Source organism: Leptidea sinapis, chromosome 9, assembly GCF_905404315.1.
Source record: "Leptidea sinapis chromosome 9, ilLepSina1.1, whole genome shotgun sequence".
Taxonomy (NCBI): domain Eukaryota; kingdom Metazoa; phylum Arthropoda; class Insecta; order Lepidoptera; family Pieridae; genus Leptidea; species Leptidea sinapis.
This window is the reverse complement of record NC_066273.1, coordinates 12,902,471-12,929,627: the sequence shown is the minus strand read 5'-3', so window position 1 is coordinate 12,929,627 and position 27,157 is coordinate 12,902,471. Positions and strand designations below refer to the sequence as shown.

The 27,157-nt window shown below is 34.5% G+C and overlaps 1 pseudogene; it reads right to left on the bottom strand.

The window, feature by feature from the left end:
• LOC126966098 (papilin-like) overlaps positions 1-27,157 on the bottom strand; it is a 43,999-nt pseudogene that overhangs the window by 16,180 nt on the left and 662 nt on the right.

Genomic DNA, 27,157 nt, shown 5'->3' with positions numbered 1-27,157 from the left:
TCCAGTACAAAGGAGCCTATAACTGGTAGGCTAGGTAGAAAAATAATTTTAAAATTTAATTAACATTTTAAAATTATTATACAAATAAAATGCATTTTTGAGAGTTGAATGCGTGTTTTGACGATGACTTAATTCTTATAGTAAATTTTTGTGGTAATTAACTTTATTTCTTTCGTATTTTTATATATTATATTAGTTTCAAGAATATAAGTTCTGTGAAATCTTATAAAACTGTATTATACATAAAAATATTTTTAAATACCTGTTGTACTTTCGGTGTAGACCACTGTTGTAGTCTCGGCTTCTAGGTCTAAGGAAATAATATAAAAAATAATTGAAGGTGATATAGAATAAACTTTAAAGTTAAACTTTTTTGGGCAAATGGCGGCAAATAATACGCAACAAAGTACTCTGTCGAGATGATCACGACCCTCAGCACTGAGGAAACCGACGCGAGGAGGAGGAGGAGGAAACCATAATGCAAGTGAAACATTTTTCACAAAATAACATATAATAACATTAGAAATACATATGTATAAAATACATATATAAGGGTAAATGAATACACTTTTATAATAAAGTACCTGCCAGTGTTCAGGCATTATCTATAAAAAAAAATAAATGTTTTATTTATTTTATAGCAATAATAATTACAGTACAATATTGTTACATATTTTATTAAAAAGAGCGCAAAAAAGAAGAATGCTGGGAGAGTTTCTTGCGCCGCTTCTTCTCAGAGCACCATAATATATTTCCGAAGTTTAGATTTTGATAGTTTCTAGTATATTAGAAATGACACCAACAAATTATATATAATATGTTTTACTTATCCTTAAAAATTATAATGTAAAAAAAAAAAAAACAATTGTCAGTTCCCGAGAGGGAGGGTTCGAACCTACTCTCCCTCTCGGGAACCAGCGGCGCCGTAAGCCACTCAGGCAACGTGACTTGAAAACAGTATATGAAATTGAAATTCACTCTTACTTCGCGGCTGTTATACGACATGCGACAGATGGACGAAAAATATTAGGCGAAATAATAAAAGTTTCACTTTAATTACTAATTAGTATTTTATTATTACATATTATGAAACAAAGTCCTTCGCCGCATCTGTCTGTCTGTCTGTTCGCGATAAACTCATAACTACTGCACCGATTTTCTTGGTGGTGAAATATGTTAAGTTGTTGCATACATTTTTACAATCATTAACGATACTTTGTGGAGCTGTCGGAAAAAATAAACCGTTTAGGGGCTTTCAACGAAAACGCTGTGTAAACCCTTTGAGATATAACAAAATAATTTTTGGTGAAACTGTGTATCTTATATATAAGTGCGTCTACACAAAAGTCTGCCATGGCATATACATATCTCTTAAGGATAACATACTATATCCATTTTAGAACTTTAAAAAATTTGCATTTATAAAGCGATAATATAATAATATTGACACACTTTTTACACAAATTATCTTGCACCAAGTTAAGCATATATAGCCTGTACTATGGGTTACAAGACAATGATATATTTAATACAATATACTTACTTAAACATACATAAATACATTTAAACATCCATGACTCGGAAACAAACATCTATATTCATCATATAAATGCTTGCACCTACCGGGATTCGAACCCGGGACCTCTAGCTTAGTAGGTAGAATAATATAATAGCTTTTTACACAAATACGACATTAATCCTTAGCATTTTATTACGACATATTATAAAATCATTCAGAAATACGTTGTTTTTCTGAATGATTTTATAATATGTCATATGTCGTTATTTCATTTTACTCCTTGCCTGATGCCTTTAGACTACATTATTCCCGAATACCTACATAGAATACATACCAACCGGTTTTTTTCTATTGACAGAACAGCGTTGGAGTTTGTTACAAAATTCAAATATTAACATACCTGTGAAGCTTGTCGAACTGTCTGTTGTAAGGGTTTCTGAAAAAAGTAATATGTTATGAGTATGTTACATAACAATAACGTTTATAAATCATAGTATTATTTAAATTAAATGTATAATTGCGAAATATCTAACATCACACTAAGTAAGGGAGGGTCTTACAAATATGACCAGCTATGACGGGGGAGGGGTCAAAACAATCATAAAATTCTTGTACCGTTATTTATGTGTCAAAGTGAAGAGGTATATTGCGTAGTCAGAATATCGAGTTCAATCAAGAATTCTAAGAGGCGCTAAACTCGTCTCGTCATATTTTCTCATAAAAGCTACCAGTAATCTTTTATCTGTAGGTATTAACTTATAAAGATAATAAATACCTGTCGATGTGGTGGAACTCTCTGAATACTCTGTAGTACCTTCTGTCGTTGTTACTTCTAGAACAAAATAAAGTATTATTTATCACTACATTTTATTATAAAACTGTTAGCGATAAATTCAAAAACTATTACACCAATTTTCATGTCGTTTTCACCAATTGATAGCTTGGTTATAGAGTATATAATTAGTTGGGTTTTTGTGTACATATTGTCTGTACAGATTCAATCGTTGTTGAATATAATATTATGTTCTTGTTTAAGTAATAGACGTTTACATACCTGTTTCAGGACATCCTTGCTTGTTAGGTCCTGAAGCGGAAATGGTCTCATTTTCGCAACAGCCAAATCTGAAAAAAGAATTTTGGTGATGACATTATAAGTAATATTCAAATTTATTAAATTTAGGGTAACTAATCCGAGAATTAAATTATTAAATCTTTCTTTAAAGTCAAGTCAAAGTCAAATAACCTTCAGGCTTAAACTAAGCGCTTCTGAATCGTCACTATAAATATTTCTTCTAAATTACTGAATTTGCTATATGTTCGTAAAAAGTTGCGCTCGTGAGAACAACATAATAAGAAACTCAACGGCCACTTCTTTCAATCAAATAGAGTATTTTACAATCGCTGTAATATACATAACAAATTTGGTTGTAAGGTGCTGCATCAAATATATGAGTCGTATTTGAATAATATAAATTATTTCATGAAAAATAATAAAGAATTAAATGCATAAATATAAAATATCGTATATTGGATGCATTAATCTCAATAAAATAATATATAATTTAAATAATGAGGTCAAGCTTAGAGCTTGACCTTGTGTAAGATTCGCTTTCGTGAGACATTATGATTTTTTTTATTTAAATCAGTTTCGTCGACTAGTCGATACCAACAGCGATGATCCGTGACTAAAGCTGAGAAAGAACTTCTATTTTCATATGAGCAGCACCGAGCGGCAGAAAAGAAAAACCCTGAGGCGTTTGAGATGTGGTGTTGGAGAAGGATACCTCGGAGGAGTAACTTCGCATGGGCACTAGATTGTTCACAATTTGCTATCAAAAGTTCTTGGGGTATTTTTACCACTTAGACCGACGCCTTTCGAGTAATTTAGACAAGTTGATAGTAATAGGCAAGGTGGAAAGCAGAAGACCACGCCGACGATCACCTAGCCGCATGTCGGACCAGATCTTCAATCTGACAATTATTAGCCTACCACTTACGACCGCAATAAAGAAGTAACCTAACGAAATCCTTGAATTACGGACAGGACCCTCAAAACCGAAGAACGTGACCAAGCAGAGATGGCCAGCACATGGGATACCATAAGATTTCGAAAATACACATTTACACAAAATTAAACGAATATTTTGAAATTGTTGAAACTCCATTAAATATTTGTTACTATTTAGTTAAATTACTCTGTATTCTTGCAGGCTGGTATTACGGGACATCCTTCATCATCATTTCCAGTAGCAGCAGTAATGTTGTCAGACTTGCAGCAGCCGTAGAGCGTCTCGTTACAGGGTGTGACAGGACAGCCCGCTCCTTTATCATCCAGAGCTGGTGATACACCGTCGGGACAGCAACCGTACTTTGTGTCAGCGCACGTCGTAATGTTCTTACAACCTTACAACAAAAGTAAACTTTTATTTTTTGTAGCTGTTGCATTCATTTTTTTTATTGCGTGCCCAGATCGTTGACTTACGGCCTTTCCCAATATTCCAATATCTCCTTGAGATAAAAAATCGTAACTATCGTTGACTTTTCTGTCCCAATAAACTTATCGACGTTAACTCATCTTATCCGTACACGCTGTCTGTCAATGGGACGACGTATAGCTTACCAGGGATAGAAGTTTGTATGGAAATTGCAATAGTGAATTGGCAATAAGAATGACTTATCGGATATATTGGGACAGCTTCAGATTACTGGCAGCTAATTACTTACAGTATAAGATAGTAACTTATCTCTATCTGTAGATAGTTTATTGGGAAGTGCCTATAAAGTACACCTTTTAATTTATTTCTATTTGGAGATAAATCATATTCATATTTCAGTTTCGTCTTGCATAGTAGGAAATTTTAAGATAGTAGATACTGAGTCCGTTTGTCAGCAATCGGTTGCTGATTATAATTCAGTTAATGGAACATCCATGATTCAATTCTCTATTTATTAGTTAAGAAAGAACAAAAAGAAGTGAAAAAGTAATATTTAAATAAAGACCAATACCTAGATCGAAAGGCCCCTTCGCAGGTGTTCGTTTGTCAGGACAGCATCCGTACGGATATATCCGAATATCCGTGCATTTAGCGATCTTACGCCTAATCTTACATTTCTGCCGTTGAGTGTATACTTCCACAGTTGATTTCCAGTCCAATTGAGCTAAAACATAAAATTACCATTTAAACACGATTTTCTATTAGATATTAACTATCCATATTATGATGACTATTGGTGGCTTTTTAACCAACTTCAAAAAGGAGGAGGTTCTCAATTCGTCAGTATGTTTTTTTATGTCTGTTACCTGAGATCTTTCGACTGTGTGTACCGATTTTTATTATTCTTTTTTTGAAAGCTGGTGCTTCCCGTGTGGTCCAATTGTAATTTGGTCTAGATCTGACAATGGCATCCATTAGAATACCATTTGCTAAAAGTATGTGCGCGATAAATGGACGAATAATTCAATATCGCGCGAACCGATTTTGATGATTATTATTTATTGGAAAGGATATACATACTTCAAAGGTCGTTTGGTGAGAGTTTGGAATGGAATCAGTTTCGTTACTTTGTCATGGAATCCATGACAAAGTAACGAAACTCTTCAATTCTAAGATGCAAATTAACGAATTTCTATTGTCTGTAATCATTAGCTTACGTTCATTACTGCATTGCAAAGTTTAGTAGGTCTACACAATATATTTAGACAAATTATTAGTGTGTACACTAAAAGTCAAAAAATAACAATAATTTAAATTGTTGTCGTTTGATATGTTGGAGTGGATGTCAGCCAAGGTAGGTTTGTAACTACATATATACATAGCTGTAGGTGAGATATGCTTGTGTGGCACGCACAACGTGACAAGGCGGCGGGAGGACACCGATTTCAAGAATAACAATAATTGTGACTAGAATTAGATTAATTAATTAGATTCTATAAAAATACGCAATATTTTTTTTTGTTTTTAGTGCATATTACATTTATTGTTTTAGAAAAGTGTTTTTTGAAGTCCGTTGTTTTTTTTTTGTATTTTTTTTTATTTAACATCAGAAATAATTAAAATAAAAATGAATATCTCCAAACATTATTACAGATATTATAGATATATTTAGATACTATTAGAAAAAGTAAATCTAAGTACCACTTAATTTTGTTGTGTAATACGTTTGTTCAAATGTCAGCTTACTTATATCTCAACCTTATTAGCGACTTAAATTACATCGAAAACCTTATTTGTCTCTATTTAATTAATATTACGTATATTCTGTTGAAGTATATAAAAGTAAATATGTTTTAAATGTAATAAATGTAACAAAGTGTCAATTGGATTGGCATATAATATTTTTTGAGCAACCTGAACTATTTTGAACTTCAAAGAATCTCTTTAATATTATATAGCCAAGCCCCATATAGCTTTTGCAGTGCACGTCCAATAATGACTGCCCAATTGAAGAAACTTTCGAAGAACAAATAGAAAGTGTCAAATTTTAGAAATAAATGTAGCCTATATTAATCACTGCAGATAATATTCATAAAATCGGTTAAGTAGTTTTGAGTAATCTATAAAACACACAGAAAATCAAACCCGTTCTCTTCAAAATATTACCTATTAAATATAATCCCAATATTCGATGCTACGCGTGTCTTCTTAAAAATTGCTTCTATGGATCTAAAAATTTAGGACATGCTGATTGGCCGTCAGACTAGGCAAACACAACCAAGTTTTGGCCGCCATATAATCCTTTGATTTATGAATTTTAGAAAGAATTATAGTATTTATTTGATTTATTTACCTTCAGTAGTACTTTCTTGCGTTAATGATGTTGGTTCGTTAGATTCGGTGGAAGATGTTTCAGCATATTCACTGGTTCCAGTCTGTGTTGTTTCAGCTTCTGTTATAGTAGAGCTTTCAGTCGAACTGAACCCAGCATCTGTTGTCGAGACTATTTCTGTTCCTGTTATCGTAAATAATTTTAGTAAAATAATGTGAGTGGTAAAAGGAGGTTATAACAAAAAGATACAGACAGAATACAACACACGATTAATAAGGTATAACAATATAGAATTTCAATTCAATACTATCGGTCCAACAAAGTGAGTCTCATTGCACGAATAAATTATGGTGCTGAATATATACGACTTGTAATTCGTATTAATTTGCAATAGTACTTGCCCCCTTTTCTCCCGAGCACTATTAGTTATCTTTCGGCTTGAAGAGCGCCATGGCTAACAAAATTACTTGTTTACTTAGACATAACATCGTATGTCACGTATTTGGCGACGAGCTCATTCACAGTGCAATAAAGTTATGGATTTTCATCAATCACTTGAAACATGCCTTGCTTGACTCACCATAACTACTAAAATTTCATAAAAGTGGAATTGGATCGCGTTTGTTTGCGGAAGGTCATTTTGCTATGCTTTTGCATAATCTTAATCAAACATTGATATGGTGAGTCAATGTTACTTGGAGACTTTTCCTCTTGAAAGGTGAAATACGTGTACTTTAGAAAGTCATCCAAATATATTGGTATTATGGGTTATTATTGTGGCCATCAGGTTACCCACAAGTTCGTTGGTCAATAATCTAAAGAAATATTTATGTAGAGCTTCTCAATAGTCAATCAATACTTCGTCTACAGAAATCAGGTGGATGAATACCCAAGCTAAAGAACTCTTAAGTGTGTAGGAATAAATATATTATGGAAGAATAACTTATGTACTAATTACCTACTATAAAATACACACCTATTTCTGTGCTACCAGTCTGAAGACCTACATCAGTTGTGCCACTTGTAGATTCATCCGTATTCATTCCCGTTGTAGATTCTATAGTTGTTTCAGTAGAGCTGTCTGTTGTAGATTCTACAGTACTTTGAGATGATTTGTCAGTATTTGTTCCAGTTGTGCTGTCTAAACTGCTTTCAGTTTCATCGTCGGTATTTGCTCCAGTTGTGAATTTAATAGTACTATCAATAGTACTATCTGTACTCGTTTCAGTAGTGGATTCTATTGTACTTTCAGTTCCATTGTCAGTATTTGTTCCTGTCGTCGATTCGAAAGTACTTTCAGAAGCATTTTCTCCATTTGTTCCTGTTGTAGATTCTATAGTACTTTCATAAGATTCGTCAGTATTTGTACCAGTTGTAGATTCTATGGTACTTTCGAAAGATTCGCCAGTATTTGTTGCTGTAGTCGAATCTATAGTACTTTCAGTTTCATTGTCATTGTTAGTTCCGGTGGTAGATTCTATACTTATTTCAGTAGTATTATCTGTTGTTGTTTCTACAGTACTTTCAGTTGTTTCATCAGTATTAGTTTCAGTTGTTGAATCTATAGTACTTTCAGTTCCATTGTCATTATTTGTTGTAGTCGTAGATTCTAAAGTAGTATCAGTAGCAGTATCTGTAGTTGTTTCTACAGTACTATCAGAAAATTCATCAGTATTTGTTTCAGTTGTTGAAACTATAGTAATTTCAATATTTGTTCCAGTTGTGGGTTCTACACTACTTTCAGTAGATTCATCAGTAATTGTTTCAGTTGTTGAATCTAAATTAATTTCTGTTACATTATCTGTATTTGTTCCGGTCGTACTTTCACTATATTGTACAATATTTGTTCCAGTGGTGGAATCAATCGTACTCTTAGTTGCAATGTCAGTAGTTGATGAATAAATAGTGCTTTCAGCATTATTGTTTGTGTTTGTTACAGTTGTGGATTCTTCAGTACTTTCGGTAGTTTCGTCGGTGTTTGTTTCGGTTTCTGTAGTGTGTTCAGAAGGTTTATTGGTATTTGTTAAAGTTGTCGATGCTATAGTGATATCAGTAGATTCATCTGTGTTAGTATCTGTTGTGAATTCGCTAAGAGTTACCGTTACCTCCGTTACACTTATATCTGAAAACGGATCATATAATGTAAGAACAAAAAAACTATATCCAACAATTTTTAAAATAAGAGAGAATATAATTACAGTTTTTATGTCAATTACGTATTTGCGAAACTTAAAAACAATTCTTTTAAAGATGTCTAACATTTGTTTGGCTAATGAAATTTAAGGTCTCGTTTTAGTGGACCCTTTGATCCTATCCTATTCAACACACAAGCTTAATAACATTGGTATCCTATAACTGTGGAAAATTATCCTATAATTTATATGTAACTAGCTGACCCGACAGACGTTGTTCTGTTCATAATAAAAAAAAACTCTTGCGGGTGGAATTTCGAAAAATCCGAAATTCCGAAATCTTAGCTGACCTCTACTCGGCGAATGGAATATTCCTACCAAATTTGAAGTCTCTACGGCTTATGGTTCCAGAAATATCGTGATGAGTGACTATATACGTGGAAATCTCTTATATATATAGATTAACAAAAAAATACCTGCACCAGAGCCTTCTTCAGTAGTAAATTCTGATTCAATTTCAGTGAAAGCGGTCCAGCCACCAGAGCCTTCTAGAACTGAAAAAAGAGATATGCAGTTACCTGTGGCAGTTTTTATAGTATCATTTCACAACAATTCTCTATCTAAAGTTTCGGATTACGTGTGCCTCGTCTTATGAAGTTATTAAATTATTAAGGAGTTGAGGACTTTTAATGCATGTTTTACCAAAAATTCTAGAATCTTTTATAATTTTTCATCGTGACTCTTGCTGCAAACTACTTTACAAATATTACAGGCAGTGGTTGCCTAACGGCCATTCCAAATATTCAGCCTATCTCCGGTTGTGGCGTTCTTGAGATTAAAATCAGAACTACTGGTGACTTTTCTGTCTCAATAAACTTATCGATGGTAACTCATCTTATCCGTACACGCTGTCTGTCAATGGGACGACGTATAGCTTTTATGAAAATTAAAAAAAAAAATAAGTTTTTATGGAAATTGCAACAGTGAACTGGCGATAAGACTGACTTATCGGGTATATTGGGACAGCTTCACATTATTGACAGCTAGTTACTGACAGTAGAAGGTAGTAATTTATCTCTATCTGTAGATAGTATATTGGGAACGGTCGTTATTGTGTAATGTATGTGTAATTATTTGTCTTTTGTATACTGGCAGTTCTTATGCACCACCAGAAAATTCGCAAAATCGGTGTTGGGCTTTGCGTTTAAAGATACAAAGCGTAAGGATACCCATCGTCAATACGGATAATAAATTACTAATGTATTTGGGATTTTTTAAGATTTTCCACGCTTTTTTTTTATTTACTTTTTTGGATATTAGTGTTACGAGAATCAATAGTTACCTGGGCTATCACTAAACATGACGTCGAGCTGAAACAAAAATAATAAAATAATAATGTCAGCCTATATTTAGAATTAACTGAACGGAGAGTACCAAAAATAGATTACGAAAAACAAAAAGAGCTTGCAAAAACGATATTGAAATCTAAGCCCGGGAATCACCGTACAGGTTCTGTGCTCAAATAATTTATCAGCAGCAACATTTTTTCTCTCTCAACTCACTCAACTTAAATAGTTTCATAAAACAAACAGAAAAGGAATATGTTAGCTTGCCTCATTACTGGGAAGAGTGTCATCAATAACTTCGGCTCCTTCTTCTTCGTAGTCCTTTTCGTACTCAATACATTCCCCGAGAATGTAATCATCATTCATAATGGGTGTAGACTTAGTATTCAATGGTAGCATTTGGTCTGTAAGTATAACTATAAGTATTATCACTAAATAATAGTGTAGACGAAGAACTATGTGTCTTCAAAAATCTATTTCTAGGACACTGTATATGATAACAGACGACTACCAAATATTATATATAATACTAGCTGACCCGACAGACGTTGTTCTGTATATAATAAATAAGATAATGTTTTTTATGAATTTGGCAATAACATTTCATAACATCAAGAATTGCTTCGTAAAAATGCACCCTGTTGTTGTAATGAAATTGTTTCACAGCATAACTGTCAAACCGTTGCGTCAATAAATTCGACGGGGTACGCATCTAAGCAAAAACAAATTTGTTGTTTTTATTTAATTCCGAGCATTTTCCTATTTATTTACCTTTTAAACCTTCCCTGTACTTCCACAAATAATTCAAGGCCAAAATTAGCCAAATCGGTCCAGCCGTTCTCGAGTTTTAGCGAGACTAACGAACACCAATTCATTCTTATATATATAAATATAATATTTGGTGGTCGTCTATATATATATATATATCTTCCAAGGTAAATGAAGTTAGTTGCCCACATCATGATCGGATGGCTAAATCAATAAATTACCAGCGTCTGACAGTATGGGCGGCTAAGCTGACAGCTAATGGTAGTACCGTTAGTACCGCTAATATCGTTTTGTTATTGTGATGCATCATAGTATAACAATTGATTATGGATATTGATTTAAAAAATCTATTATTTTAACACAAGGTAAATAAATAGTCAAAACTAAATTAATTCATTAACATTATGAACTTTTGTTTAAAATATGTAGGTAGGTATAAGATAAATCATTAGTGTTATATAAATGTACCTATCTGCCCGTCTCGTAGCTAACAATAAGTATAGATACTCCAAGTTAGTAGACGAAACGTGAGTTATACAATACAAATGTACAAAGGAACAACTGATATTGATTGGGATTATCGGGAACCCGAGGTTCCTTATTATTTTACCTTTCTTCAGCTAAGATAAAATACGACAGTTACCTTCATCACAGGGCTGTTCATTACATGATCGCCAGTTCTCAGGAATGGAATCTTCAGCACAGTCTTTAGACTCCTTGTTACCGCGAAGACACATAATTGCTCGTTTCTGTTCACCGCCGCCGCATACCTTTGTACACTGAAATGTAAATTTACAAAAATATTATTCATAATATTTTTTTTCCGCATAGAAATATTCTACTACCCTCTTCTCCTTTACTATAATATATCCAGATTGTGATACGACGAGTTACAGCCAAATGACGAAGAGTCGGTTTGGCGTACATCAATAATTGAATGACGTCATATCAGTAACTTTTGTAAATTGCAATAGTACCTATACTAGATTTTAAATTTATTCATCCACAAGGAATCGATGCTTTTGTAATCATGAAGTAAAAACTACGAAAAATGTACCAAGAATACTGGCAGAATTCTGCTGATCCGTTGACCGAAATAGCTGCCAGCGCTTGGGTTTCCTGTGCCTCTGTTTAGACGCTTAGTTAGTACTTTGTGAATTATCCGCACCGCTGGACCACTCGAACCAAGTGACTCGACACAAAACAGCACGAAGATATAGCGTTAACTGAGACCGATATATGTGTTAAGTTTTCTATCTTTGGCAGTCAAAGCAACAGTTCCAGCACTAAATGAAATAGCCTGGACATTAAGAGGAACCATAATGTCGACGCAAGTCGCGTCCTAGGCCACCAGCATTCCCCGAGCTTATGGGAGGTCAAGCCATCAGGACGCCTGTCATCAAGACGGTATATTCGGAGCGGCAAATGTCCTGCGGATGGCTTCACTAATGCTGACGTGACAACTGGAACGGTCTGCCAATTTTAGGCTGGACATCTCCTGAAGTTCTAAAGCATCTACGTACCTACTCGCCACAGCAGCATTGATGTGGTTCACTTAGTTTTATTAAAAGGCATAAAACTCATTTATTTTCTCAAAATTAATTACTTTAGAATTCTTTTTGATGTCATTTCTAATATACGACACTACTATCGCTTCGGAAAGAAATGGCGCTCTGAAAGAGAAGAAGCGGTGCAAGAAATTCTCCCAACATTCTTATTTTTGCGCTCGTTTTAATCAAATATACACTATTGTACTGTCATTGCTATTGCTATAAAATAATCATAATCACTAGATTATGATTATTTTATGGGACTACCCAGGCTGTCGGATCACTTAGATATTCAGCTGTGGAGTCTACTACTCCACTACGACAGAGCTATTTTTAATAAAATATTTAAATTTATTTATAGATAATGCCTGAACAGTGGCTGGGACTTTATTATAAAAGTGTATACATTTTATGAAGCCTGCTAGAATTAGTTACAAACAATACCTTATTTGTAGTGTTATAATAATGAAAATCACCATTATGAGCAATATGGTGATGTAATTTTTGTGAACGTATATTAAATTTTCATAAGTGTACTGACAATGAACAGTCATAATATTTATTTCTTAAAATTTTTCTTTGAGAGCCTGTCCTATTCCTATTTTAATCGATAAATCGATATAATGTTTCAACATACATTAGTCCACGGTGCCGCGAACCACTGTGCTGGACATTTTTCATTCGGGACTTCGCATTCCTTGGTATCGCTGTATCGTTCTAGTTTGCTGCATTCCTTGTCATCAACCTTCTCCACCGATACCCCGTCGTATCGTCCACAGAATACAAGACGTGTTTTGTTACCTTTACCACACAACGCTGAACACTGAAATTATTTATAGAAATTAAAGTAAGGGAACAATTTACAGATTTTTTATAAACTTTACTTTCCCATCTGTATCTCTATATCGACCATTATCTTTATTACCTGAACAGAAAGACCAAGACAGTAGACGAATATTCAATAAAAAGAATAATAATATTGTTATATTTATTTCGTTTTGAGACAAAAAAAGAGGAAAAAATAAACCTTAACAATATAAAATCATTAATTGCCTAGCCGAACCAAAACGAAGAAAATATTTTTAATGTTCAACCGTTCTAAAGTGATGTAAAGTCAACTAGTTAATTATTATTAAAAACATCATAAAACATTGTTTTTTTTATAACTTTATTCTTTATGCTAGTAATTCTACAGTATTCCGTATAGGTGGACACCACAGCGGCGCCGTGTATCAGCCCTGAAGCAGTATTTTTTTAATAATACTTTTTTTACAGCACAGTACAGAATTAGCAGGGCAGGGAAGGCGAGGCAGACATAGGCCACGAGCGTCTTTTGTTTTTTTTTTATAGTCTGGATGATAAATTTAACACAAACAATGTCCACAACACACTAATTCAATTAAATAATCTGATCCAAGAATTACCTGGAAAAAACATGTGTGCAAAGTTGAATTAGCGGTAAAAACCATGCATGCATCACGCAGAAATCTGTGCCCGCGACCGGCGCTACCACGAGACGCAGAGCAGGACAGAAGCATGTCTGCGCCGTACATGTTTGCACCGCAGCCTACGTAGCTCTTAGTACGTAGGTACATATGTCACAAAATCTGCTCTGCCTTGCTCTGCGAGCTTCGTCTACGTCTCAGCATACGCCCAATATTTCAGATTGTAGGGCGCCATAGCTAGTAAAACTACTGGGCAAATGATACTTTACATCTCATATCTCAAATTGAAGCCACTCACAAATTTGGGTTCAATCAAATATCGCGGAGTAGCACCACAACGGTGCCTTTTTCTGCTGTGAAACAGTAATGTGTAAGCATTATTTTGTTTTAGTCTGAAGGGCGGTAGCTAGTGAAATTACTGGGCAACTGAGACTTAACATCTTTTTGTCTCAAGGCGACGAGCGAATTGTAGTGCCGCTTTGAATTTTGTTTTTTTTTTCAAGAATCCTGGCCGGCACTGCATTGTAATGAGCAGGGCGTATCAATTACCATTAGCTGAACCTCTTGCTTGTCTCGTCCCATGAAGTCATATAAAAAATAAGCGAAAAAGTTAGTCTGGCAGGCATGAGCCACGGGTCATCAGTAATAGTATAATACGTACTTTGCTCCACTGGGTCGCGTACCATTGTACTTCGCAATCAGGTAATTTGTCTTTATCGCACGGCTCTTCCAAAACTGGCATTTGATGATAACTGCACATGCATCAACCACTTGGCGGTTTTCAGTCACGCATTGGGCTACCCTAGTTCTGTTTTTAGATGAACATGTATCACACTGGAACACAAACATTTGATATTTATTTTCAAAGTAATTTATTCAAACAAAAAAAAAATGCTTACAGATATATCTATATTTACATGAATCCCTATTTCCCTTGACGGCATCACGCGTGAACGGCTGAACCGATTTCGCTAATTCTTTTTTTGATGTGTTCGTTATTGTCAGGAGAAGGTACTTATGGAAATTGAAGGTGAAGAAAAATAATTGGGGGTAAAAGTTAAGAATACTTCACCACCGTATAAAATTATTTCTAATCTAACCTTAGCGCTTTGGACAATATAAACTTTATTAATGTAACCTTTGACATAGAATTGACAGAATGCGTGCTACAAACATTCTTAAAGAGGGTGTAAAAAAACTGAATTTTGTTTATAACAGAATCTTCGGTCAGAGTTATTTTATTGATGAAATACACGTTAAATAATTAATTTATTATTTCTTACACAAGGTTATTGAACTTCTTAGTTAAGAGCCATCACACTTAATTTTTAATCTGAATTTTTATTCAGGAAAATTAGCCATTTGCCAAGTTTTTAAGAATTAGTCAGTGTTTAGTTTGTTTTTAATACCAAAGAACAAATGATGACTCAGATCAGATATTGTTTGTGAAAAAATCTACGGGTCGTTTTATAGTGTTAGCAATTGTTTTATATAGTCACAACATATTATAAAACAAAGTCCTCTGCCGCGTCTGTCTGTCTGTCTGTTCGCAATAAACTCAAAAACGATTGCACTGATTTTCATGCTCTTTACACACAGGAAGGTTTTAGATTTTAATTTGTAAAGTTTTTGTACAGATTTTTGTATACATTAATAAAAAAATTAAAAAAAATTGTATTCAATGATGTTTGTTAGAGGTGCCGGAAAAAATTAAGCCGTCTGGGAGGTTTCAACGAAACAGCTGTCTGAACGTTTTGAGATATTATAACAAATTAATGTAAGGTGGAATTGTGTATCTTATATAAGTCTACAGAATAGACTGTATGGCATGTGTATATCCTTATGGCACCTTAATACTTTAAAAAGACGGTAGTTGAAGGGTATGATCATTCAGATATACGTTTTTGTTTCATTTTTAACTCATTAAATTAGATTACACATTTCCGATGGCTTTAGACTACATTATTCCCGAATACATCTTTTTTTTCTATTGACAGAACAGCGTCTGCCGGGTCAGCTATTATATCTATAAATAATATCATTACATGAAAGTGTGGTAAAGTACATTATTGAGAATCTTCGATCTATCGAGAATCAAAATGGAATAAAAATTTTGATTGAAATTGATATTTGTTAATTGTCATTAAACAAAAAAAAATAACAATAAAATATTTTTTACAAAAAACACCGACTATAAACATACATTTGAAACAATAAGCAATCCCATTTGTTTCGCTGCCTTCGTGAGTAAACAATAGGTACCTACGTACAATAAGTACTAACAATAGATTAGTAAATAACTTAGATTAAGGATTGGTCTCTGCTGCGCTCCAGCTAGATACCACAGGCGTAGTCGCAAAATGCGGCAACTAATACTACCGGCTCAGACTACAGACTCTCAAACTAAAATGCCGGTTTACGTAGTAAAAAAAAAAAAGAAATAAGAGAGACACGGAGATCACATATCATGAGTAAGTATTTTGTGTTTTATTAATTTCAATGTAAAATAACACGAAGCGTATGTTACAAACATTTTAAAGATGCCATTGTGTGTCAAGATGCCACGCACACAAGCATGTAATAGTTGCTGTAACAAAATAGCTATTGTTCTTAGGTACTGCGGTATCTATCTGGAGTGCAGGGGAGGCCAATCCTTAATCTAAGGCAAATAATAAAAAAAGTAAGGATTTTTTAATTTTAATTATACAATTATTATAATAATTGATATCTATTACGTTTAATAGTAACTCATATCTTACCCCCGTCCAATTACTGAGCACCCAATCCACTGCAACACAAAGATGCAGTATACAGGGCTGTTCTGCAGGTGGCTTCTCTTCAGGACACTCCTCGTCTCCAAACACCTCCACTCGACCGTTGACTCGCCGATGACAGACCACTTGCCGGGTTTGCTTACCCTCACCACAAAGCTTGTCACACTATTGAACAAATTCAAATATTTTTATTCAAAATAGGATGTGACATCACTTATTGAAAGTCAAAAACTACCACCCATTCCAAAAAGAACGCTTCAGGCCTGAGTAGAATGGGCGTAACAAACTTAGCAGGCTTATTTTCATCAAAAAATATGTTTACAAAGTAAAATTGTACAATTAAATAAATAGCCTGAGGGCGGTCGCTCTATTCCCAATCTGTGGTATCATTAAGACAGTCATTTATGTTATAGCCACACAAACGTTTTTTAACAATTCTTTTGAATATCGTTATAATTTTGTTTTAAAGATTTTTCTGGGATCTTGTTGTAAAAGAATATACATCGCCGCACAAAAGACTCACTAACTTGACCTAGCCGAGTAGTAGTCATAACAAGTTTATGTTTATTCCTCGTGTAAACATTGTGATTGTCACAGTTTCTAGAAAATTCCTCAATGTGCTTATGAACAATTATGAAAACGTAAATCATTTAGCAGGTATTATGAATAAACTAAGAATTACAAGCCAACTAGCTGATGCCCGCAACTTCGTCCGCGTAGATTAACGGCCTTACAAATAAAATTTGCAGAAAGCTATAAGTAAGCATAAACCAAGAATATCTAAAATGTTTACAAAATATAGACATTTTGCTTACGAATGGTTTGTTCGGACGTACGAGTATAACGTTTCCCGCGTTTATTTGCAAGGCAGCTTGTCATTAGGAAAACTTCAGAATATCATTGTATTGACAGTGTTGTCAACGATATTGTAAACATTTTGCATTTTCTTTGTTTATCATCAGTTATAACTTTATACCAAGTTTATTTGTAAGGCCGAAAGGGTTTTTAAAACTAATAAGCAGGTTTGGAATTGAAGTTTATCTCATGTCCTATTCCAGTTTCGGTTCCCGTTTTCGCTCCCGTTCCCAACATATTATATGAATCTTATTTCGAGGAAGATTGCTATGGCAAACTAAACCTACTATTGGTATAATTATAATTATATTTTCACAAATCCCGCGGGAACCATTGATTTTTCTAGGATAAAATGTAACCTTTGTGTTTTCCGAAGCTCTAATCTATCGCTGTACTTGTGTAATTTCATTAAAATCGGTGCAGTTGCTCCGGCGTAAAAGCGTAACAAACAAACTTACATTCACATTTATAATATTAGTAAGGATGAAGATGAGTGGCGTTCTTCTACCAAATACAACCAAACTATAGAAAGATACGCGATGCTACCAGGACAATACATAGGCAAAAATCCTGAGCGGCACTTCAATGTAATGGGCAGGGCGTATTAATTACCACCAGTTGAACATACTGCTCGTACGTCTCGTAGTTCTCAAAACAACGAGAAAGATAGAAAATACACTGTTTTTATGATAGTCTTAAATATAATTATTATTGCAAATATTATTTGAAATTATGAGTAAATTTTCTTACAGCTTTCCATGGTCCCTTGAACCAAGTTGGACAGGTTGCGTTCTTGTTACATTCCTCGAATCGAGCCGGTTTTCGTCCGTGGAGCTCGATGCATTCCTTATCATCGACTATTGAGGAATGTCTGAAAGATATCAAAGAATTTAGAAGTCTTATACAATAATTTATACGTCTAGACTCTAGATAGACTGTGATAGCTGTGAACACGTCGAAAAAAATAGCGGTGAGCTGTTAGCCTCTATTTTAAGCAACGCACCCACACTTAAACAAAGTGACTTACTTATCGCCAGTGTAAGACGTAGCTTGTCATGCACACTTTACTGTGTTTCAGTCTGAAGGGTGCCGTAGCTAGTGAAATTACTGGGCAAATGAGACTTAACATCTTGTGTCTCAAGATGACGAGCGCAGTTGTATTGCCGCTCAGAATTTTTGGGTTTTTCAAGACTCCTGAGCGGCACTGCATTGTAATGGGTGGGGCGTATCAATTACAGCTCGTCTCGTCCCTTATTTTCATAAAAAAAGGCTTGAGCAATAAACCTAGTCTAATGTTATGCGATACCTAATTGCAGAGGCTCTATCTAGATTCTAGACGTAAAAATAATCTAAGCTGGAAGTCACATCCTCAAAAAATACATGATGCACTTATGGAACAATAGGTAGCCTTGCGTAAGTGTACTTTAATAGTTGGTTATTCCAAGCTTATCTGAAAAGCAAATAGTAATCTCTAAAGCTGATTTGAGATTAATCTCAATAGAACCTTTTCTTGTCCTTGATTAACGAGGCTTGAAGTTGTCGTTCAGGTGAGTTCATTAGACATAGTAATTCTAGATATTCTCATCTTTCTAATGGCATGTGCCTTTTATATATGTATTGTGCATATACGCTACAAAGTATTGGGAAAGATTAAACATCACGAACAGAACTGTTGTTGCCAATAAGCCTGAGATACAGCAAACACCTAAATACCAGGATATAAAAGAGTACTTGGAGATATTTCAACCAGAATTAGTTCTAGTTGGGTCCACAATAATAGTTCTGTTCGTCATTTCCGTAAATGGTCTGATTTCGCATAATCTCAAGCCACACTTCATTAAGTTTAATCTCTTTAATAATTTATAAGAAAAGTTACGAACGATGCGGGATTCGAACCCGCCTTCGCGGTTACGTCCCGTCGCTCTTCTAACTAAGCCAATCGTCCGAATGCAGCATAATCTACAAATCTTGGTATGTTTGTGCGACTCTCGGGTTGTGGCTCCATCCCACATCGTCCATAAATATTGGTCGAAATTGAATTTATATATTACTAAACACAGTAATGTATAAACATTACTGTGTTTCGGTCTGAAGGGCGCCCTTCAGTAGCTAGTGAAATTACTGTGCAAATGAGACTTAACATCTTGTGTCTCAAGGTGAAGAGCGCAATTGTATTGCCGCTCAAAATTTTTGGGCTTTCCAAGAATCCTGAGCGGCACTGCATTGTAATGGGCAGGGCGTATTAATCACCATCATCTGAACGTCCTATTCGTCTATTCTCGCATTTTCATAAAAATATATAAATTCTAGCTTTCACCCGCAACTTCGTCCGCGTAGAATAGTTACTTTGGGGAGCATTTTTTAGGTGTGAAAACTTGGATTCTTTCGCCCCCTTTTTCATCCCCACACACATCGAAATTTCAAAAACGCTAGAACAAATATTTATTTATTTCTTATCAAGTGCATAAATACAAAGTTTCATTATGTCATCTTTGATTGTGACAAAATTCTATTCAAACCTCCACCCCCTATTTCAACCCCTCCAAACCTCTTAGTCATGATAAAAGGTAGCCTATGTCCTTTTCCAATTTCTAGTCCATCTCTGTACTAAATTTAAGCGAGATCGTTTCAGTAGTTTATGCGTGAAAGCGTAACAAACTAACATTCACACTTATAATAACGCCACTTTATGTGATAAATGCGTGCTTACCCATTACTGATGACCTGCTCACAGCGAACCTGCCGCGATCTGGTTCCATCTTCTCCACAAGGCTTCGAGCAGTTACTCCAAGGTCCCTCCACCCAGTGCGCTGGGCACACCTCCGTGTTGCAACTCTGGTTGGTAGGTGGCTTAAGACCTTCATCACACAGGTTATCTTTTACTTCATCTAGTTCATCACGCGACCGACAGCTCACATTGCGTGTTTGAAAACCTGATTGAACGAGATAAAAGCGGTAAATACTAGTACCTACAATATTTGTAAAGCTGGAACATCTGTTACTAATACATACGTAAGTATTACCTATTCTGTGCTAATACACCATTTGACGTCACCATTCATGTATTTGCTTAGCATAAGAACAAACACCAAAGCCTCCCGTGAGTATCTTACAATGCCATCACTTATCACAATACCTACCTTATAATGCGTACAAGTATAACACATGTATTTTTACATAATTTTGTAAAAGAAACATTTATTGCACGGCGATCATTTTTAATCGACTTCAAAAAAGGTTCTCAATTGTACTGTATTGTAACAATAATAATAATAATAATAATATAATAATTATTGTAACTACATTATTTTGTCGTAATTATTGGATTGACTTTTAGGAAGTCTTTTCATTTCATTTAACTTAGGAGAACTTTAGAAATAAGTCCATTATTAAGTTGTAGTAAATACACAATTATTTTTTTACTTTTTAGTGCTTAATATAATGTTTTGGAATAGGTTATTTTAAAGTCGGTTGGTATTTGTTAATTTTTTTTTATTGGAATTGGCTATAGAACATATACACAGTCTTACAAAATTTATTGCTGCTGTCCATTGCATTGGCTAAAATAGTCACTCGTTAGTGAACACTTTACTAAATGCAACTTTATCTAAAATTTGTTTTAAATTAGTCAACTCTGCTTCTATTTTGTATCCAATATTTTGGTATCGCACAATTTTATTGGTAGGTACTAAGCATAATATAATTTGATTAAGTTATTCGTATACATCGAATTATGAGAAATAAAGTTTGCCAACTGATTAGCAATTACAAAAATTGAAATAAATAATATTGAAAAATTACCAAAATGTATGACAAAAAACACGAGGCGAGCGGTTTCGTGTAAGTAGAACAACTTCCTTACTAGTCGACGTCGAATCTACGAACGAATTGAATCTTTGATCGAACTTATTTATTCGTAGCTTCGTTCACCTACCTCTCTATACAACACACATAAGCTTCTTTGACTGTTTAGTAACTTTTTATTTATTATGCCTATTAAATTTAAACGTGAACTCTTAATACCTACTAAGCATTTGGATTATAAATATTATGATTGAATAACTTAGAAGTGGCAACCCTAACTGCTCTGCCGGCTCTCGCGTTGTGATTGCCGGCAAGCTACCTCTGCTCTGATTTGCTTCTAGATGTATTACTTACTTTGCTAGTGCACTAGTGATGTGAACAGTATGGATATCGATAATATTAGAAATTGACATTTAATCAAACATGCTGTTATATTACAATAATTTATGTTACTATACATAATGAAAAGCATTAAATATGAGTGTGGGTTTATAGTGGTTAGTGACCCTGCCTACTGAGCTAGAGGTCCCGGGTTCAAATGCCGGTAAGTGCAATAATTTATATGATGAATATGAATGGTAGTTTCAGAGTCATGGATGTTTACATGTATTTATGTATGTATGTTGTATTAAATATATCGTTGTCTTGCACCCATAGTACAGGCTGTGCCTTGTTTGGGGCAAGATAATTTGTGTAAGAGTGTGTCAGTATTTTTATTATAAAAACATCACACGTGTATTTTAATGCCTAATTATTTACAGTTACATACACTACTTTATCTACCCACATATCATAAGCCTCCACGATGCATTCAGGAGCCGCATATTATGATTTAAAAATTGAAATTTAGTTTATTATGAAATGTGCAGGCATTTGACGTAAGTTTGAAATAGTAGTAATTATAGTATGGCGAATGGCGACGATGTACAATCCGGCTAAGTTTGAAACCGAAAATTTGATTTAAAACAAAGTGGATTTCGGCTATGTTTGTTTTTTACAAGATTATAGCTGTCATCTGTCAATCTATAAAATATGACTGCACGTTTCATACTCGAGTGAATGGCTTTTTTCAGATAGAGTTTCGCTAGGCTGCTGAGCACCATACATTTTAACCGGTTATAATGGTAATGAAAAGTTTTCTGGCAGCTATCATAGTTATTTTTTCAGAGACTAACTAGAGTCAGCCCCAACTATCATATCGTTCGATATCTTACTTACGTGCAACATTTGTCAACTTTGTTTGCAAATTGACATTTCATTTCCAACTAAACGCCATCTTAACTGATATTAGAATAGGAGTCATTTCAATTAATTTCTTTGTTTATTAGAGATCTTCGAAGGGAGGAAGCGAGTATGCATGTATTTTGGGATTGACTGAAAGAAGTGGCGCACTTCATGGAACCTTATTAATAATTGTAGAATGTAACAAAACTAAGAAAACGCAAATCGTAATTAAGCCTAAAAAAGTGGGAGAAAAAAGATATACCTAAAAGTAAAATATAACCCTAAAATTATTAAACGATAATTTGTATCTTATGTCTATGCCTAACTACTGTCTGCTAAAAGATATGTGGCAGGTTGGCCAGCAGTGGAAATTTAAAGATATTAGTAAAAAGTGCTAATAATTGAGTATTAACAATTCATTCTTTTTTCAAGCAGGTATCGATACTTTCATAGAAGTTACCTACTCATTTTAATACCAAAAAACAATAATAATCATATTGAATCTTATTGTGAATTACTACTGATTTGAGTAGGTATCAATAGTTCGATGGTGTCGGAAGTCGGAACATCCATAATAATCCATAAATAAATAACGACAAGGGCTGTCATGTCAAAATATGAAGATGTCAATTGCTCAAAACGTTCTGTTAGTAAAAGATGACTTATTTTTAATAAATTATAATAATTTCTTTCTTTTGACTCCCATATCTTAGCGCTTCAATATTTTTATATAAACATCGTATAAACTTATGTTTATAATTAATATAAACTTGTACTTGTAAGATGCTTCCTTAATTTTTAAATTATTGGGTCCATTCCCGCCATCTTCCTTTGAATGAAATAATAACTATCGAAATCGATGTTATTATTTAGCATAACATTTTTACAGATAAGAAATTTCTACCAACAAAACAGTCTATTTTAAATGTGGTCATAATGTTCGCTTCTTGAACACACCATGGAGGGCTTATGATACTTGAGTATATAAAAAATATTCTTTATTTCAGTGTTAGTGATACCTCCACCACACGAAGCACTGCAGGGTGTGAATTCACCATGAACCCAGTTGTATTGCTGATGCGGACGGGGAGCCAAGGCGGTCGGCAAGCTGTACTCATACTGAACACCCACATTGTCATCAACGAGGAGCAGCTAAAAATAAAAGTTGACATAGAATCATAAAATGATCTCTTCTTCTTCCCATTTAGATACAAGTTTACAAGCCTGTTCAATATCACGCACGCCATAACAATGTTAAATATATTTGACTATAGAAACATCATACATCATCAGCCCGAAGACGTCCACTGCTGGATAAAGGCCTCCCACAAAAACATACAGAAAAATATTATAATTTAATTATATTCCATCAGATAACCTGACAAATCCAAATTCTAATTTCAACCGAAAAAAACCTCGCAGTTTCGACTAAAGAGTCTGACAAACATACCGAAATTTAAGTAGGATGCATCATTGGACGGTTGGCTGAGCGGTAAGTACGTTAAGTAGCATAGCTTATAAATTTTGGCACGAATTTAAGGTTGTATTGTTACCAGATTCTTCGGCACTAGTAAAACCCTTATCTTAAGACTCAATGGCTGTATGGTTTTCAAGATACGTTCTCCCACTTTCAACCAAACAGGAATGAGCTTTCCTGTATGATGTTTCCTGGACGATATGACATGGGGGCGTTTTTAAAAGGCGTTTTGATTAGTCAGCAAAGCTTTTGTGATTCGGCTAGTTCTGTTTAAAAAAATATTGTGCTTATAATAATAGGCAGTATTACTCGTTTTGCTTACTATACTAATGTAATTGCAAGTACAAACTAAATCTTTAGATTTGTTTTATTGACAAGGCTTTTTGCAAGTTCGATAGTTTGTTTTGATCGTTATCCGAAGCTAGCCTGTTAGAAATGACCGAACAAGCTATTCAAAATAATCTTCAATAATCTTCTCTCGACTGGTTTTGTGTGTATATCGGGTAGGTCTGAAAATCGGCCAACATCAATTTTTTTTTCATATCCCTAAATGATAAGGGTGACCCCTAAATATAATTTTTTTATTTTTCTGACAAATATTTTTATTTTTATCTTATCAGCGTTAAAAATACATACAACTTCATATTTTCACCCTTCTATAATCAACCCCTGTTTTTTAATCACTTTTTTTATATTATTCTGTTCCATCCACAGATCCGCAATGGGGTTATAAGATGGCAATTGATTTTATTAATTATTGTAGTACGATATATTTGTTAGGTCTGAATATCGGTCGTCATCTATTTTTTTATACCACAAAAATTTAAAATATTGAATTTTTTGTTACTTTATATGGCAATACAATGTTTACTGGGTCAGCTAGTTAATTTATAATAAAGCCCACACCGCAGCGCCCCTCTCTACCCACGTCGCCTGTTTATTACGAAGATGTACTACAGAATTTTTACTTACTTTGCCATCAAGTGACCATCCTAGTTGGTACTCCTATTCCTGTATTAGATGACTTTGGACCAAAAATAATAAAATTTTTCTATATCAGAAAATTTATTTACAGATAAAAGTCTCGTAATGTGTTTCCATATTATCCTACACTATAAAAGATTTAAACTTACTGATAAATACAAGGGTTCTGTGGTGGGACCGAGAGTAGTCAGCTTATCTGGCGCAGCAAACCCTTGGGGCGAACGCTCGTAGTGCCACAGGGTACCAGCTATCACAATACTCCTCGGAAAGTCGATGCGGTATCCGCCGTTTAAATAATATTTGTCCTTGATCTTGCTTCTGATAGCTGGAAGTATTCAATGAGATTATATACTATTTTTTTCACGGAAGCTTTGAATTTTAGTATGAATTATTTCGCTAACTCAAGTCTAAATCGGCGTAGAATGAAGTTGTACATAAATATATCATTATATTTTAGAGAAAATACGTTGCCAATAAATAAACGAATGTAAAATGAAGGCCAGTAGTGATTCGCTTAAGACATAAGTTGTCAAGTCTCATTTGCACAATTATTTTATTTGCTACGGGCGGCGCCCTTCAGACCTAAACACAGTAATGCTTACACATAACTGCTTCACAGTAGAAATATGCGCCGTTGTGGTACCCATAATCTAGCCGGCATCCGGTGCAAAGGAGCCTCCCACTGGTAAAAGATTGCTTAGCGGTCGTGTACATCGTGTGTATGTGTGAGTGCATTGATTCAGGCGCTCTAGTATGAACATTAAATACTATTTTATTACCGTATTGTGACTGTAATATACACCTAACCAACATGCTGTGCAAGAATCCTCCCACTGGAACTTATTATTAAAATAAAAATATAAACTCTTACCGAGGTAGTTGTTTGACTCCCTTACTTCATAAATCACAATGCTTGTGGCACCTTCAGGTATTAGAAGCACGTCGTTATATCCTGTGGTTTATAAAAAGGAAATATTGAATTAATAGTAATAAAAATAACAATAACCCTTATTTTAATTTTACATTTAATTTTTTACATTTTTTAAATGAGTATGTATGTTACTTGGATAAGTATACAAATATGATTTGTTTTCTGTTATGTTATAATATGTAAATATGATTTGTTTTCTGTTATGTGCGCAAGCTGCCCGCGCTGCTCGCCAGCATGAGCCGCACCACCAACTCGTACGCGGCCAAGCTCAGGTAGGCCCCAGTGGCCAGTGTGTGTGTGTGTGTGTAGTGCTGGACATGTCGCGCCACATCGCGCTGTACGTGTGCGTGACAGTGAACGCAGAAATCGGAACTCTGACCCCCAGTGGGGCCGGCACTTTAAATACACAAACAATGAAAAGCATTAGTTGCAGTAAATGTTTGTGTTTCTCTGGGGTTCTACTGCTTTTGTACGTATTTCTATTCCATGATCAAAAAGCTTTTATACTGCTGTGTTAGAGTATGAGCGCTGGCGTTATTACACACTAGTGAGACATACTAACTTATAATAAGTCGCAGTGTGACAGGAACATCACTTTCTGATCGTGGTTGATCACGGTACGATTTTTATGTTGCCATTTTATATATTGATAAGATATTAAAAAATTATCGCTTAATATAAATATACAAGAAATAAAAAAAACTAAAAAAGGAATACTGTTAAAGCTCTTTTCTCCCTCAGAGTGCCATTTATTTCCGGAGCAGTCATGATACTATATTATTTGAAGTGAACAAATATTGTCACTAATTCACATAAACAAACTCCATAATATCTTTTGTCATAATAAAATGCTCGCAAAATACCTTTATCTATTTACGATGTGTGTGGATTGATGCATCTACTGTACTCAATAACTCTTGATTTTCTGTAATCCTTTACATTTTCTTTTTTTGACTTGTGTTAGGCGTTGAATATTTGACGTTTGAGTATATTTGTTGCTGTAAATGATTTGTAAAAAGATGAAGCTGTAAATGTTGATTTAAAAGAGTGGCAATGAGCTTCTTACGACTTTTCATTAAAGCTCAACCCTTTTCGAAGTGGCGGTTGATATAAAAAGAAAAGAAAACTTTTGACCTATATGAATAGTGATTTTGATTTGATTTGACAGGCTACCACATAACCTATCAGGCCTATCACATCGATTTGTCGTGCCACCATTCCAACCAACCATCATTTGATTGCATGTTACAGAATGAGCAAAAAGAACATATTTGGAAAGATTACGTATAGCCAAAGATTCAGTACATCGAGTAACTCTGACTTATCGGAAGAGGACGAGGGACTCGCTTCGCTCATAGCTGACATTCAGGTATCTAATCCTTTTGTGATAACCCGTCTCTATTTATAAATCATACAGCTACAACATTGACTTACAATAAACGCGTCTATTAGGCAGAGTTTTCATACAGTTGTGTTTCGACCGCGCTTTGAATACAACGCCACACAATGATAGGGGTCAGTGGAAAACTGTAAATAACAGCATATTATCCAAACTTAAAATGAGATGTTGATGGACTGTCG